Below are 11,893 nucleotides of genomic sequence, written 5' to 3'. Positions count from 1 at the left end.
AATTATAAAATCTAAACTCGTATCCTGACTTGACTTGATATATAGCATATAATTATAAAAAAAGGGATAAAATATGAAGTAATTATAATATTATACTGGGAAAGAAATTTTTATCTTATACTCAAACTCGATCCAACTTAATTCTTTAAAAAACTCTATATAACCTAGGGTGCTTATTGAGCGAGTCGATCGCGAGTTAGGCAGTGCTCGACTCGTACTTGTTAAAAAATTTTGTTGCTCAACTCGACTCGTTGCTCGTTAAGCTCATTAACATTTTGCTCAACTCCTAGTCATGAAGAAAATTTGTTGCTCTATTCGTTGCTCGTTAAGCTCGATTCTCATTGCTCGCCTCGTTGTTCGTTAAGCTCGTTGAAATTTTTACCTTATTTTCTTAACTATAGGTAAAATCTACTAATACAATATAGAACTTAATATAAACATAAATCAATAAATTTAACCAAAAAAATATCTTAAGAGTGTATGAAAGTAAATTTAAAAGTCTAAACTCTAAAGTAACAATCCACAAATACATTAAAATATTATATTTATTAAATAGTTTAATTATAGTCCACACTTTATTTAGAAATTCGACACTTAGTTTAACAACAAAGGTTAGGACTTGGGAACAATACAAACTAGGGTGAATAAAGCACTCAAAAGAGATTGAATTTTGAAATTTGATTTATAATTTTATAAACTCGACTCAAAAAATAAAATTTGAGTAACTAAATTTTTTAATAATTAGTAGATTAATTTTCAAGTTCGACTTGAGTCTCTCAATTCTACATGTTATATATATATGATTACAATGAATCGTTTAAATTATAGGGTAAACTAGGCATTTAATACTTAAACTATTATTTTTGATCATTTTTAGTGCCTAAACTTTTATTTTTTTTCAAAATCATACCTAACGTGTAGTTTTTGTTTCATTTTAATACCCCCACCTTTAATGTATTTAGTACCTAAACTATCAGTTTTGGTATGTTTTAGTACCTAAACTTTCAATTTTTTTTTCAAAACATAATAAAATTTTGAAAAAGGGTACTAAAATGAAATAAAACCTAAACTTTAGGTATGGTTTTGAAATAATTGAAAGTTTAGGTACTGAAACGGACCAAAAATAGTAATTTAGGTACTAAACATGTAATTTTCCCTAAATTATAACGAACATATATTAGAAACATGTTTCATTTATTGTGAATCCCAAAAGAATTCATTATTCTCATTCTTTTATTTCCTTGAATTTGAAACTCTTGCATCCGAAATTTTTTCTTCATTACGTATGATTCGAACGGTACCCCATCCGAGTCTTCAAATGTTCAATTCACTTTTAAATGGATAAACTTTCTCGGATATATCATAGCTTGTGTTAACTGTGGTTTTAATAAAATTGTCGAGTCATTCGAAATAGGTAGTTCGCAATTGAGAGAATTCTTAATGCATTGAAGAGCATGAGTCTATTAAATGCATTTGGGAGTAATTTGTACAAGTTTAGGCTGGCATACGTGGGTCTTGATGTGTCAAATTTTTATATTTTGAATGTGAGTTCACCTAGCCAAAATCCATTATACAAACATAATATTGACTCTTAAGTATTTTTAGTAATGTTGTCTATGTGTTTGATAATGTTGTCTAAGAGTATTTTTAGTTAAAAAATTCGTATTGATCGCAAAATCAATATCAAACGGGTAAAAAATTCAAAAAAAAAAAATGATGTGAAAACAATGGTTTCAAACCTACAACAAAAGTTAGGATGTATAGTTTTTTCATTTTCAACTTTACGTTTAGAAACAACTTTGTATTTTTACCATTACTAATGCATGAGCTCCACTCATTTGTCCTTAAAAGAACTTTGAAATCAATTTCATTTATTAATTATTTATTTATATTTTATTTCAATGATTTAATCCTTAAAAAATAATTTATGCTTTATTTATTTTAATTACTTAAAATAAATAAATTTTATGATTTATATATTAAAAATATTAATAGTGAGTTATTATAAGATATATTTTTATTATAAATACCTTTTCTATTTATACTTTTATTATAGTTTAAATTATATGTTTTATATATAATAATATTTTCTTTTATATTTATTTATAATATATATCCTTTTATTTTTAAAGAGTTAAAAGGATAAATATATTATTTAAATTATTTTATTTTAAATTTTAAATAAGTTATTGTGGTTAAACTGAAATAATTAAAATATTATTTTAAAATTCAAATGTTAAAAAGTATTGATAATATATTTTTCTTAATAAAATATTTCATATATAAAAATATTATCAATATGCTATCTTAAAAATATTTTTGTAGAAGTCATTAATTTTATTCAAAAATAGGAAATATCCAAAATTATAATGAAGATTTAGAATCATATCCGTAAATTAAGCATATAATTAGAACAATTTACTATAATCATTGAAACAAAACTAGCAACTTAAGATCACATAAAGGAAAGATTAAAACATAACCAAGAAACTCGAACAAAGATAGGAACAAAAATATTTGATCATATCGGCAAACGAACCACAAAAAGATATCAAGCTACTGAAAGACCACCGACAAATTGGAAATCATACTCGAGTGATACGAAAACTTTCCACGAACACATAATGGGTATCCTAACACATGAATCACAAGGCTCACATCAAAGGAAGATGGACTAAATCTTCCAATGGACTCACACGATCAAGCCTTGGAAAAGAATAACAACATATCAATAGACTTGCAATTGCTTTTTCAATGGTACCCTGATGTTATTTGGTCAATATTCTTTTGAATTTATGATTGGTTATCTCTCATATTTCCAACGGTTCTCGAATCACCTCAATACGATATCGGGAACTCAAGATATGGTCATTTTAGTGAAGACAGTGCATGCAAAAATTCCTACACTAGATTATATTGGATTTTGTAATTAATTACGTATTTTCCTTATTTTCATCCTGGGAATAGTTTAAGTTAAGGTTATAAGGGTAATTTTCTTGTGATGACAAAACCCTAGCATCCTCATCTTATTCTCCAAGCCTCCACCTTCCAGAAGTTCGACCTGGACTGTTCATCATATCCAACAGCTGATTATCAAGTCATGCATTCAAGTTTCTATTTTCCATCTGTACCATCAGATCAAGCACTACATCAAGGGAACATATTGATGATGCCCACATCTCATGGATTAGTATAGTATTTTATTATTATTTTTATTATTAGTTAGTCATGTTACTACAAGGACTCCTCTAAGCCTATGTAAGGAGGCCCTGCCCCTCATTGTAATCACCGATTATCAACTTTTCTTATATTTTATATAATATAACGAGAGATCATTTTTGCAAGAGCTGATTGCCTTGTGCCTTTAAGGCATTTTCATCTTTAGTTCTTTCGAGTTCTTGAGAGAGAGATCTTCATACTCCGATTTGCCTTTTCATTGCGACTAGGAGGGCTTGTTAGAGTTGTATTGTTGAGTTTAACTTTTTATTGTGACTAGGTAGGACATATACATCTATGTTATCATCTCCACATGCCATCTTCATCATCAAAGATCATCCACATTCCAACTTCCACCAAAACCCTAAGTTATTTTATCATCATACTACCGAGGTAAAATTTCAATTGAGATTTCCCATCGATCTAGCCATCCGATTTTAACTCTGTCTTCTTTGTTGAAATCCTTATCACTTTCTCTTTCCAACGACTACCCACATCACCATAACAACTCCTCCAACAACTCCATAGTCGCATACCTCTATTAAAAGGCTAAGTCTTTCTTTTTAGTTTATTACATAAATTTACTTGTCTTTATTTTACCTTATTTTTGTCATAACCGTCTTTCGGTTGGGCCCCAAAATTAGGATTCGACTTGAAAAATATGGATTGCAGTTGTCACTGACCATTTTAAAACGAATTTAGGTGGGTCGGACACTATCTTACCTGATCTGTGTTTTTACCATAAATGTGTTGGGTTCGGGAGTCGGTTACGGTCAAGGAAGGATTAGCACCCTTGAACCGCCCTTTCAGTACCAATTAATTTACCGGTTGTCTTTTATTTCCTTTTTGAATCGTTTACAATAGCTTTGCCTTTGTATTTTTTCGTGCTTTCTTCTGTATCTTGTATGTAAATCGTGTCTTACAAATAGGGAGGATTACATGTATTTATAGTGAAAAAAACTAACTATTTTTAGAATCCTATTAACAATAGAATCCTAATGCAAATAGACTCCTTGCTCGGTTGTTGCACGTTTGTTGGTGTGGTTGTTGCTTTAAAAGATATGGTGGTAGAAGAGTCCTCTTAGGAGATGAACTCTTGCTAGTTCTATCTTTTGAGAAAATAGGTGTCTACAGTTGCCCCTCTTTGTCCTTTTTCTTGGAACGAAAAATAGGACAAAGATAAAAAGACACAAATTTTTGTTCAGTGGAGTTTAAGAATAACTCCCTATCGAATTGAGTTACGGATGGCTCCTACGTCGCGAAGTCGAGTCCATCTTGAAATGATTTGAATCAGAATGTGGCTTCTCGTTGTAGTCCGCTTTGGTCTTCTTCTCGGTTTAAAGACCTTGGTTAAAAATTTGACTAGAAAGTAATCCATTGACTCCACAATGTGGTTGATATGCTCTCGAGCTGAATGAAACCGAACTCGAAAAGTCTTCATTGACAGATAGCTTTTCTCGACTTAAGCTATGCTGACGGAAAAAAGGCTTCTTGCTACTAAGGCACGATTAACCCAGATCTTCTTCTCGGCTTGAAAACCTCGATTACAATCGGACAATAGTGTGATTGAGGTGTTATCGAACTGAATGGAATCAAACTCGACAATTTTCGTTGACATATAGCCCTTCTTGCCTTGAGCTATGCTATAAATTTGATTTACCTCTGAGTTGAATGTAATCGAACTCGAAGGTCTTTGGTGATAGATAACCCTTCTTTGTGTTGGATATCCTTCGTCATGAAGTTGAAATCCAATCTAGAGATGGATGCTGCTTGTGTGCACGATTCCCCTTTGTCGTGAAGTTGAAACCGCGGGTGGCCCCTTCGTCGTGAAGTTAAGCCTAGTAATTGGATATCCTTCATTGTGAAGTTAAAATCCAAGTGGGTAGTATTGTTCCGAGTCCAATATCCTCCGTCGTGAAGTTGAAATTGCTCTAGAACTGGGAAATTGTTTGTTGACAGCCAGTCACCCTTTCGCTGTGAAGTTGAGCTTGTGTTGTCTCGAGTTCAATATCCTTCGCTGTGAAGTTGAAATTGACTCTGAATGAAACTGAAAAGTTGTTTGTTGACAATTAGTCACCCCTTCGTTGTGAAGTTGAGCTTGTGTTGTCTTAAGTCCAATATCCCTCGCTGTGAAGTTGAAATTGGCTCTGAAATTGGGAAAATGTTTGTTGACAGCCAGTCACCCCTTCGTTGTGAAGTTGAGCTTGTGTTGTCTTGAGTCCAATATCCCTCGCTGTGAAGTTGAAATTGGCTCTGAAACTGGGAAAATGTTTGTTGACAACCAGCCGCCCCTTCGTTGTGAAGTTGAGCTTGTGTTGTCTTGAGTCCAATATCCCTCGCTGTGAAGTTAAAATTGGCTCTGAAACTAGGAAGCCCCTTCGTCGTGAAGTTGAGCCTCAAATGGCACGATATCCTCCGTCGTGGAGTTAAAATCGTGGATGTGTGGGTACGATATCCTCCGTCATGGAGTTGAAATCGCGGATGACTCTTTCATCGTGAAGTTGAGCCTTGACTTGAATATCATTCGTCGTGAAGTTGAAATCCAAGTATTGTATGTTGCGGGTGGACACGATTCTCTTCACCGTGAAGTTGCAACTGTGGATGAACCGTTTATTGTGAAGTTTGGTTTCGAGTTAGATATCCTCCGTCGTGAAGTTGAAATCTACTCTCGAGCAAATTGTGTCGCTTTGAGTTCAATATCCTTCGTCGCGAAGTTGAAGTTGACTCTAGCTAAAACCTAAAAAAGTTATGCATATATGTGATGCTATGGATGCAATGCTCTTAGGTGTGCCTAAAATGCATATGTAACATATGTTATCTTGGGGCTCTGGAGAGAAATCTCGATCTCCGGTTTCTTTTCTGGAATCTTGATTCTTGAATCTTCAAATTCTGATCCCTGATCTTGAATTCTTCAAATGTTCAAATCTGATGTGTACATTCTATTTTTGATTTGAGAAATACTTATCGACCATCTCAAGTATGTGTCTGAGCTGAGTGTAACGGTTCAGATGATGCTTCAAGGGAAGTTGTCTCGAAAGAGATAGAATTCATTTCAAGGGAAACGATCTCAAAGATATCTGTTGTTTCATGAAAAATGATCTCAAGGGAAATAAAATTTTGTTTTAAGGGAAATAAATTTGAAGATTTTGTCTTTCAAGAGAAACTATCTCAAGGGAGACAAAATTTATTTTAGGAGAGATAAATTCAAATATTTTGTTTCAAGGGAAACTTGGAAACTGTCTCAAGAGAGACAATGGTGAGCACGATTCCCTTCGTCGTGAAGTTGAAACCGTGGATAACCCCTTCGTTGTGAAGTTGAGCCTTGGAATTGGATATCCTTCATCGTGAAGTTGAAATCCAAGTAAGTTGTATTGTTCCGAGTCCAATATCCTCCGCCGTGAAGTTAAAATTGGCTCTGGAACTGGGAAATTGTTTATTGACAACCAGCAGTCCCTTCGTTGTGGAGTTGAACTTGTGTTGTCTTGAGTGGCATGATATCCTCCGTCGTGGAGTTGAAATCGCAGGCGGCCCTTTCGTCGTGAAGTTGAGCCTTGACTTGGATATTCTTCGTTGTGAAGTTGAAATCCAAGTATTGTACATTGCAGGTGGACACGATTCCCTTCGCCGTGAAGTCGAAACCTTGGATGACCCCTTTATTATGAAGTTTAACTTTTAGCTAGATATTTTTCATCGTGAAGTTGAAATCTACTCTCGAGCGAATTGTGTCGCTTTGAGTTCAATATCATTCGCCGTGAAGTTGAAATTGACTCTGACTGAAATCGGAAAGTTGTTTTGTTATCAGACAATTGCCCCTTCGCTGTGAGGTAGAGCAACCACCATGTGCTTTTGAATCGAGCATCCTTCATCTTGAAGTTGAAACTTGACTCTAAAAGCTGCAAAAACTTATATATACAAAAAATTATAAATGCGATGCTCTTAAGTATGTATAAGATGCATGTAACATGAATTAGTTCTATTTTATCCCCTGGATGGAGTCTCGTGCTTTGTGTGCTTGTTCCTGCATATGGAGGAAATGCCTTCAAAAGGTCTGATAATTTGCATCAGGATGTTGAATTCCCAAAGATGCCTCAATATTCGATGTTGAATCTCAAAAAATGCCCCAACATTTGATGTTAAATCTAAAAAAAATGCCCTAACATTTTATGTTGAATCTTCAAAGATGCCCTCATTGTTCCTGATTTCTTGTTTCAGCATTGATTCTAAGCATGAGTTTTGTGTTTGAGAGCCACATGTCATTTACCAAGATCTACTCTAGAGAGATTGTTTTGTTTTGAAAAAAATGTTTTTCTTTCTTTTTTATTTTCAAAGTTCTGAATATATCAAAAAAGAGTTTCGAAAAATGTTTAACCAAAAGTTTTGAAAATATTGTCCCTTTCACGGTTTTACAATTGAGACAAATCATAAAACTAGAGTTCATTGGATATCAAAGAATTAATTATATTGTTAATCCTTCAATAAATTATAGCCGTTTGACATGTGCCAAGATCAAATATATTTTTGGGAAATGGTTAAGTAAGGAAATGATATAAATGTCTCAGGTTATTGTGTTTGGTCAAAGGTTTGGCATTTTTGTTTATTTGATGCTCAAAGGTTTGATGGAGTATCTTGCATGCTCCTCTTATTGGAAGTGTTCTCTGATTCCCAACTTTCATGATCAAGCTCGGATTGTGCGATGCCTTATTGAGGAATTCGTGCGATCGCCTCAGCTGCCCAATTTTTATATTCGAGCCGCCTTTTCAGGTTTTCAACTCAAATCCTCCTTTGGTTTCAAAACGTCATTCAGAATTTACGTCTTGAACCCTCCTTTGTTATTTTTCTCTATCATGCATTAATTAAATTATTTTCTGCAAATAAAGATTAATCCTGATGGGCGGGATGAAATCTGAAGATAGTCTCTTCTGTTAAGAAATCCATGTATGATTAGAAGGGACTTTTAAGGCACATAACGTAGGTAATGGTTCATGGTTATGAAAGAAATGGATAAAAGGCCCAAACAAGTGTTTAAGGGTGATTGAACCAAGAATCAATTCATTCTGATGTCTTCAATCATATCTTGCTCAATTTGAATCTGCACGTATGTGTCTCTCTCTTGATGCTCTATGATCTTCGAGTGAAGTGATTCAGTGATTCGAAAATGATTGTGCTTGATCAATCTCATTTGATGCTTTATGATCTTCGAGTGAAGTGATTCGAAAATGATTGTGCTTGATCAATCTCATAGTTTGAATTAAGAGAATCTTTCATATGCATCTTGTCTTTTTTTTCAATTTTCCTTTGTTTTTTTTTCTCTTTTTTTTTCTCTTTTCTTTTTCTCTTTGCTTTTTCTCTTTTTGTTCTAATTGAATCTTCGCACTTGGCATTTGGTTCACCTTTCGATATCTCATCTGAATCAATGTCTTCACTCATACGAGCATATTTTCTCCACCTTGCCCCCAGTGTGGAGGGTGATCCTTGGTTAGGGTTGAATCAGAAGAAAAATACTATAGGCTCAAAAGGGGACACAATTGATATATATTTTCTCCTGTTGTGAAGGGGTAAAGAAAAGAAAGTCGTTCATCATTTCATACATAGAAACTTTCACAGAAGAGGTATCCCCAGGGGGATAGATTTTCATGATTAATTTTATTCACATGAAAACAGTGTAATTAATACATGGTAGAATTATTTTGAGTGAATTCTTCTTTCTGCTTCTTTCCCCCAACATGTCTCAATGTTTAGGCTCCTTGCGAGATGCCCCAAGTTGTGTCTTAGAAGAATGCTCATGTTTAAATGAACAACTCAATGCCTTGGGTTTTAATGGTATAAAAATGTCAATTTTGAGTCTAAAAAGACAATGGTGTGACTTTATTAACTCAAAGAAAGGTATGGGTGTATCAAAAAGATAAAGGCATTATTAAAAAATTTCAAAGGGAGGTAATGTCAAAATTTGGTCTTTTTGGTAATGACCATGAGTTATTTTGGGTAAAGAATCAAGGTATTTTATTTTGGGGTTTGAGACAGGATAAAAAAAGTCTAATCTTGCCATATGTCAAAAATCTATAATTCTTGAAGAATTAAAAGAATCCTTAATTCATTTAATATTCGAAGAACTAAAGATTAAAATTTGTTCAAATGCTCCACCTTAAAAGGTATCATACATTCAATCGTTTAAAAGATTAAGAAAACATGAAAGATCAAAGACGTGTTCAAACAAAACAATCCTCTAAGTACAAATGATATATGCAATGCCCCCTTCTTCGGTTGTCCATGCCCCTGAATCCATCAGGTTTTGGATCTCGCGCTTCAGCGCCTTATAGTTCTCAAAGGAATGTTTGGAGCATCCTATGTGGTAACTGCAAACAGCTTCAACATCGTAGCCCTTAGGATATGTGGACTCTTTTCTCAGATCATCCTGGCAGGCTTAGTTGTATAACCAGCAGATCGGGCTCATTCATTGTGATTTCAGTTTTTTTTCTTTTGATGTTACAATCTTGCTTTCATGTGGTGTCATGTGGTTAAAACCACTTAATCGAATTCTCCATGAAGAAATTTCATGTTTATGAAAATGCTTAAAAATGAGATGTAGATGCAAAATGCAAAAATGCATGAAATGTTCGAGGCAATGATCCAGAAAAGTATCTATTATTATAAATAATCCTTATTTAGACAGAAATGTTTTATTTTGTAAGAGACATAAAAAACAATCAAAGGTATGTTCGGACTAAATCTTCTAGACCCCAAACAGTTTCTAGTAGGTTGACAAGTCTTCTTCCTTCATCTGTCATTAGTTGAATGCCTTGTTGAACCACTCCAGATTCCCTTGCCAGGCAGTTAAGACGACGGGCTGCTTTTTGAACTTGATCCAAGAAATCTCGGATGACTGCGTCTCTAGCTTTCACCCTTTGTTGTGCTTGCTCCCAACGGAAACACCACTGCAAACCTCTGTCGAAGGGTACTATCTGAAGCTCGGTTGCTTGCTTCTTGAATCCATCCACAATAACTTCTAACTCGGATATTGTTTTTCCATCTCTCTCATGTTGTTTTTCTAGGTCAGCCATCTGGATTCTCAAGCATTGATTTTGATGGTGACTATCTGCTAAGTGCCTCTGAGCAGTTTTCAACTATTCTTTCCAAGCTCTTTCATCAAACCTCTCGAACTTTCTTTTTAAGCTATGAACTTCATCTTTCCAGTATTCAGAGGTTACTTTCAACTTGGAATTATCCTTGACTTTATCTTGATACCCTTTTCTCAAATCCTCGAGCTCAAAACGGACTCTTTTCTGTTCTCTTTCCAGCTTGTCTGCTCTATCTTTCTGAGATTCGACATCTAGCTTCCATTGATAACGTTCAGCTTCCAGTTCTTTAACCTTCTGTTTCAGCTCATTATTCACAGCTTCAAACTCCATCTTAGTTATCTCAAGTTCAGAAGGGACATGCCTGAGATGTTCCTCCATGGTCTGGGTGTCTTCACATTCTGGCACCGGGATGTTATCATTCTTTCTCAATCTTCTCCACTCCACATAATCCGGAGTAAGCATGTCTCTGGAAGCCACAACATCCATTCGATATACTTTCTTCCATGAATCAGTTGCTTCCTTGATCCTCTTATTATAACTGTCACCGTTATACACAAACTCTGATCTAGCTAGCTTGCATGTTACCGGGACAAACTGACGTGCCCCATACTGTCTAAGTGCTAACAACGAAGCATACCCAACTACACCCCAAAGTCTGAGTAAGGTCATAGTATCAGAATCCCCACACCGGAAAAGAACGTCACCGAAGAACAACCAAGGGGCTCTCCAGGTAATATCCCGATCCTAAAGATGTGTAAAAACTTTCATCCACTTTTTCTTTGAAGCATCTTCATGGCATTTCCTAGTGATGAATTCTCCCAAAGGTGAATAGGTAGTGTTAAATCGGCGATAGGCTACCCCATTAGTCTTCCAAAAGTCGCTGTGAATCCAGACTTGAATGAGCTGAATACATCCAACGAACATTCCTCCGCCAGTTCTTCTGCAATGGTTGAGAGATCAAAAGTTTTCGGCTAAGATGGCCAGTGCTAGGTTGACTCACCTTGAAAGTTGTTCGAATAGTTCTACCACGGCTGCGTCGATGCAGCCCAAAGTCTTTAGAAAGATAACCAGACCGTACAGACCTATTGCAAAAAGGTCTATAGTCTTCCATTCATCAGGGTGGTTCTTCATTAGTTGCCTTATGTGGATCCACTCGATTCCTTCCTCATTACCTTTGTGTCGAAGTCAATAAGTCACCCATTTTTTATTAACCCCTGTAATCTTAGCTAGTTCATTCTTGAAAGGCTGACTCTTGATGTGTTTGATATATGCCCTCTCTAGTCTAATGTTTTCGCAGTGCAGTAGGGTAGTATACTCTTCAATTGTGGGAATCATGTCCTCCCGGTTAAAGGTGAAACAACTATATCCCGGGTTCCAGAATTGAATTAATGCTCGGAGCAAGGGCTCATCAGTCTTGACATGGAGTAAGAGGGCAATATCACCATATCATTGGCTAAACTTTTGCTTTATGTCATTCCCCCAACTGTCCCAAATATTTCGCAGTTCTTGGACATCGTTTTGTTTTAGGCTGACAGATGCGTAACTAACAAGCTCTAACACATAATTTCCCTGAAGACTGTCTTTCTTCTCTTTCTGAGTCT

This window comes from Hibiscus syriacus, unplaced genomic scaffold, assembly GCF_006381635.1.
Source record: "Hibiscus syriacus cultivar Baekdansim isolate YM2019G1 unplaced genomic scaffold, ASM638163v2 tig00011547_pilon, whole genome shotgun sequence".
NCBI classification, from domain to species: Eukaryota; Viridiplantae; Streptophyta; class Magnoliopsida; order Malvales; family Malvaceae; genus Hibiscus; species Hibiscus syriacus.
Note: the sequence above shows the minus strand (reverse complement) of the source record.